Source organism: Salvelinus sp. IW2-2015, linkage group LG22 (genome assembly GCF_002910315.2).
Source record: "Salvelinus sp. IW2-2015 linkage group LG22, ASM291031v2, whole genome shotgun sequence".
NCBI lineage: Eukaryota > Metazoa > Chordata > Actinopteri > Salmoniformes > Salmonidae > Salvelinus > Salvelinus sp. IW2-2015.
In genome coordinates, this window is record NC_036862.1 from 730,332 (window position 1) to 736,331 (window position 6,000).

A 6,000-nucleotide genomic window follows, 5' to 3' on the forward strand; every position below is an offset into this window, starting at 1 on the left:
AGAGCCTGGGCGCGAACCCAGCCCAGCCTGGGCGTGAACCCAGAGACTCTGGTGGCGCAGCTAGCACTGCGATGCAGTGCCCTAGACCACTGCGCCACCCGGGAGACCATTTTTAACATAACTTTGTCGGGTAAAGACTCAACTCAAAAGGACTGACCGTGATTCCCTTTCACCACGTTCACCACCGGGTCTGCGTTGCACCAAACCGCGGGCGTCACAAACACCAGGAATATTCAACTTCAATTGTTCCACCTCCACACTACCCCAGAAATCACTTCATTAAATGGTGCCCTATTCCTAAGCGCAAAGCAAGAAACAGATCTTGACCCAAGTTGCGTGACACGGAGCACCCACTCCCTCTGGGCAGAAGAAACACAAACAAATGTCATAAGTCCACTACAGGTTACCTTCACTGATTCAACTGCACCCAACTCCTTTCCCACCCACCCTGAAACCACAAATAGATCCACCAAAAGGCAAGGATCCACTTTCTCCAAAAATGTCACTCCCACTGGACCAGATTCTTCTTTATCATGTCCATCGATGTCAGATTCAGGCTCTGCGCTCTTCACCACACCTTCCACCTCAGTTAACTCGCCCTCATTCACTTCCATTCCACCTCCAGAACTCGGTGTGGCGTAGGGCTCACTCTGTTTGCACTTGACACCAAAACTTCTTGGACACACTTCCTCTCTATTCCGTCATCTTCAACAAATTCAGACTCAACCTTTGCCTCCCTCATTCTCTTCAACCTATTCTTCCTCTCTTTTTCCCTCCATTCCTCCTCCGAAATCCAATTAAATGACTCCTTATGAAAAGATTCCCCTTTTACGCATCAATCTCAATCTTGCCGCCTTGAGGGATGCCACCTCTACTGCCACTCCATCCATCATTCTCCTTTGCACACAGCTGATACTTTGTAGCCCACATACTCATTATCATTATTGCAATGTCGCTAATTGGGCGCACCGAAATATTCTTATTCTCTAGTATAATGACTTTCGCAACAATTGGATGTGCATTACGCCCCCTATTGTGCTGGTGGATAATAAAGATCCCAAAAAGTAAATAAAGGTGGTTAAAAATACAAACTATCATACTAACTATCAAAAAGAAAGTTAAACTAAGCTAAATCAACTTGCTTTTCTGTTAAAAATCTAATCAGGTCCTCACACGGGCTTAGAAGGATCCTGTGAGGGCAGGACATTTTCTGGTGACAGTAGTCCTTGCAGTGTGTCTGCCGTGAAGTCTTGGAGCCCCAAAAACATTTTGACTGCGGAAACAATGATGTCCACCTTCTTGGACTTCTTGGACACTTGTGCATTACAATTAATAACTGTGGCTATGAATGCTACAAAATCCACCTTCTTCACAATGAGTACATCCAGATCAATTGATTGACATAAGACATACGCAACTGGTTGCGGTGCATCTTCAGCAATATGCCCTATTACTCCTTTAACTCTTCACGGCCTCCACATAGGAGCTCTGCTGTACAGCCTTGACTTTCACCCAAACAAGGCACTCAAGGAAGTCCAGACAAGAGAAACTACCGTCCATCATTACTTTAAGACATGAAGGTCAATACGGAAAATCCAAGAGCTTTGAAAGTTTCTTTAAGTGCAGTCGCAAAAACCATCAAGCGCTCTGATGAAACTGGCTCTCATGAGGACCGCCACAGGAATGGAAGACCCAGAGCTACCTCTGCTGCAGAGGATAAGTTCATTCGAGTTACCAGCCTCAGAAATTGCAGCCCAAATAAATGCTTCAGAGTTCAAGTAACAGACACATTTCAACATCAACTGTTCAGAGGAGACTGTGTGAATCAGGCCTTCATGGTTGAATTGCTGCAAAGAAACCACTACTAAAGGACACCAATAAGAAGAAGAGACTTGCTTGGGCCAAGAAATACGAGCAATGGACATTAGACTGGTGGAAATCTATCCTTTGGTCTGATGAGTCCAAATTTTAGATTTTTGGTTCCAACCGCCGTGTCTGTGAGACGCAGAGTCGGTAAACGGATGACCTCTGCATGTGTGGTTTCCACTGTGACGCAGGGAGGAGGAGGTGTGATGTTGGGGTTCTTTGCTGGTGACACTGTCTGTGATTTATTTAGAATTCAAAGGCACAGTTAACCGCATGGGCTTTACCCTATCTTGGAATTTGCAGCGATATGCCATCCTTAGTGAGACTATAATTTGTTTTTCAACAGGACAATGACCCACACACCTCCAAGCTGTGTAAGGGCTATTTGACCAAGAAGGAGAGTGATGGAGTGCTGCATCAGATGACCTGGCCTCCACAATCCTCCGACCTCAACCAAATAGAGATGGTTTGGGATGAGTACGACCGCAGAGTGAAGGAAAAGCAGCCAACAAGTGGGAATTCCTTCAATCCTGTTGGAAAAGCATTCCAGGTGATATTGGTTGAGAGAATGCCAAGAGTGTGCAAAGCTGTCAAGGCAAAGGGTGGCTACTTTGAAAAATATTAAATATATTTTGATTTGTTTAAAACTCTTTTGGTAACTACATGATTCCATATTTCACTATTATTCTACAATGTAGAAAATAGTACAAAAAAAGAAAACCCTTAAATTATTAGGTGTCCAAACATTTGACTGGTCATGTATTTCAATGGCTTGTTAAATAAAACAGTTATCATTCATATCTCACAAACCACAGGCTATATCTCAATCTTGTTCTGGGCAATGTAAGTGTGATTCTACTGAGCAAACAGTCAAAGAAAGTAGCTTCCACTACAATGGATTTGTTAACATACTGTACACCTTATCTAGCGAATTGTATAATTATATTGAAAACCATAAACTGATTTGTCGTCTTATTCCAAATGTCTCCATCAGATGGAGGTGATAAATAACAAATAATAATTCATCTTTCAAGCTGTTTTTGTTCAAAACTTGGCATATAGATTTATGGAGAAGATGGCAACAGATTGACTTTTCATGATTAGAAAAATGTATCTTCCTCATTAGATTTTCCTACAAAGACGATTGAGAAATTCAAGCTGTGCCTCACGGTTTTACTGCTCCTTTTCTCCTTCGTTGATACATTTTTTTTAACCCTTTTTCGTGGTATCCAATTGGTAGTTACAGTCTTGTCCCATTGCTGCAACTACTGTACAGACTCAGGAGAGGTGACGGTCGAGAGCCGTGCGTCCTCCGAAAAACAACCCAACCAAGGCGCAATGCTTCTTGACACAATGCCCACTTAACCCGGAATCCAGCCGCACCAATGTGTCGGAGGAAACACTGTACACCTGGCGACCCTGTCAGTGTGCACTGCGCCCGGCCCACCACAGGAGTCGCTAGTGCGCGTTGGGACAAGGACATCCCTGCCGGCCAATCCCTCCCCTAACCCGGACAACGCTGAGCCAATTGTGCATCTCCCCATGGCTCTCCCGGTCGCGGCCGGCTGCGACAGAGCCTGGACTCAAACTCAGAATCTCTAGTGGCACAGCTAGCACTGTCTTAGACCACTGCGCCACTCGGGAGGCCCCGTTATTCTCCTTCATGTATTATTTCTTTGTGAGCTACAGGTAAGCTTGAAAAATCCACAAAATTGTGACTTGACAGCAAATCAAGAGTTTTATTCCGAAACACTATATATCCATTTTCAGAAATGTTGGTAAATTAGCTTTTATTGTTTACAGAACATTAGCAAGAGATTGGTGTGTTTTTCACCATCTTGTCATGGCATGGGGTTGTTCAATGACAAACAGGTGCAACATATTTGTTTGAAATCTATCAATTGATGGTTTAATTTCAGAGAGCGAAATGATCATGTATTATTGCAAAACGCTATATAGCTTCCTCATGCTCTGAGAAATAAGTAGTGATGCTAGGTTTTACATAGTCAAATGTTACGAACACCGTTTTTAATAAAGAACAAATACAAATGATACATTTTAGTCATTTAGCAGATGCTCTTATCCAGAGTGAGTGACTTACAGTTAGTGCATTCATCTTAAGATAGCTAGTTGAGACAACCACATATCACAGTCTAATATACAGGAGGCCACGGAAGGAGAGTTGTATGGCATTGAAGCTTGTCTGGAGGTTAGTTAACACAGTGTCCAAAGAAGGGCTAGTATACAGAATGGTGTCGTCTGCGTAGAGGTGGATCAGAGAATCACCAAGAGCAACATCATTGATGTATACAGAGAAAAAAGTCGGCCAGAGAATTGAACCCTGTGGCACCACAATAGAGACTGCCAGGGGTCCGGGCAACAGGCCCTCTGATTTAACACACTGAACTCTGTCTGAGAAGTAGTTGGTGAACCAGGCAAGGTAGTCATTTGAGAAACCAAGGCTGTTGAGTCTGCCAATAAGAATGCGGTGATTGACAGAGTCGAAAGCCTTGGCCAGGTCGATGAATACGGCTGCACAGTAATGTCTTTTATCGATGGCGGTTATGATATCGTTTAGGACCTTGAGCATGGCTGAGGTGCTCCCATGACCAGCTCGGAAACCAGATTGCATAGCGGAGAAGGTACGGTGGGATTCAAAATGGTCAGTGATCTGTTTGTTAACTTGGCTTTCAAAGACCTTAGAAAGGAAGGGTAGGATAGATATAGGTCTGTAACAGTTTGGGTCTTGAGTGTCTCCCCCTTTTAAGAAGGGGATGACCGCGGCAGCTTTCCAATCTTTGGGGATCTCAGACAAAAAAAAGAAAGAGAGGTTGAACAGGCTAGTAATAAGGGTTGCAACAATTGCGGTGGACAATTCGCTCAGGACCCCAGACTGGGGCGAAGGTTCACCTTCCAACAGGACAACGACCCTAAGCACACAGCCAAGACAACGCAGGAAAGGCTTCGGGAGAAGTCTCTGAATGTCCATGACTGGCTCAGCCAGAGCCCGGACTTGAACCTGATCGAACATCTCTGGAGAGACCTGAAAATAGCTGTGCAGCGTTGCTCCCCATCCAACCTGACAGAGCTTGAGAGGATCCCCAAATACAAGTGTGCCAAGCTTGTAGCGTCACACCCAAGAAGACTCAAAGGTACTTCAACAAAGTACTGAGTAAAGGGTCTGAATAGTTATGTAAATGTGATATTTCTGTTAATTTTTAATACATTTCCCAGAATTTCTAAAAAACAGTTTTTGCTTTGTTATTATTGGGTATTATGTGTAGACTGATATTAGACTGATATTTATTTTTTAAATCCATTTTAGAATAAGGCTGTAACGTAACAAAATGTGGAAAAAGTCAAGGGGTCTGAATACTTTCAGAATATACTGTACATTCTTACACAGCTCGACCRTAAATGACTTTGGCAAAATCTACTMCAGTATGTTACAGTATGATGMATTTATACAAGTAGTCGCTCTTCATATTCATATTCAGCCATATTTATTCAGATTATTTTCTCGTTGTAATTGGTTGTTGTTTCAGGATCAAAGGCTGGTGGGTTTTCCACCATTACGTCTCAGCCTTTCTGTCTGGAGTAATGCTGATTGTTTGCCAATAGTTGATCACACACCAACCAAACTGTAGGTTTTTTCATAGTTAGTTCAAGTTTTAAGCAAGGATATGATAGATGGCAACAAATGAATCCAGTTTGCACTTTTTTTTGCACTTGTCAATTTCATTGTGCTACAAGGGATCAAATTGTCCCCTATGGTGTTAGCAAACCATAACATTGAGTTCTGTTGCAACTCATGAAAGTTGCATTGCATTAATAATAATACCTTTTATTTTGAGTTAACTTTTTACTGCAGTGGGCTAAATCAGGGTCACACAGAGTGTTTCTTGGTAGTCTTAAACACATCTACTTTGAAACAAATGTGTACACCTCACACACATGGTTATGGGCTTAAAAAAAGAAGACACCTGTACGATGACAATAGTTGAAATGTATTCCATTTGCAGTTTGCATCACAATATTACAATTTATATACATCACAGAAGACAAATCACAACAGTTTGACATAGAAACACCGGATTTTCAGTTTATTTTMTTTAAAAAAAAAAWTTTAACATT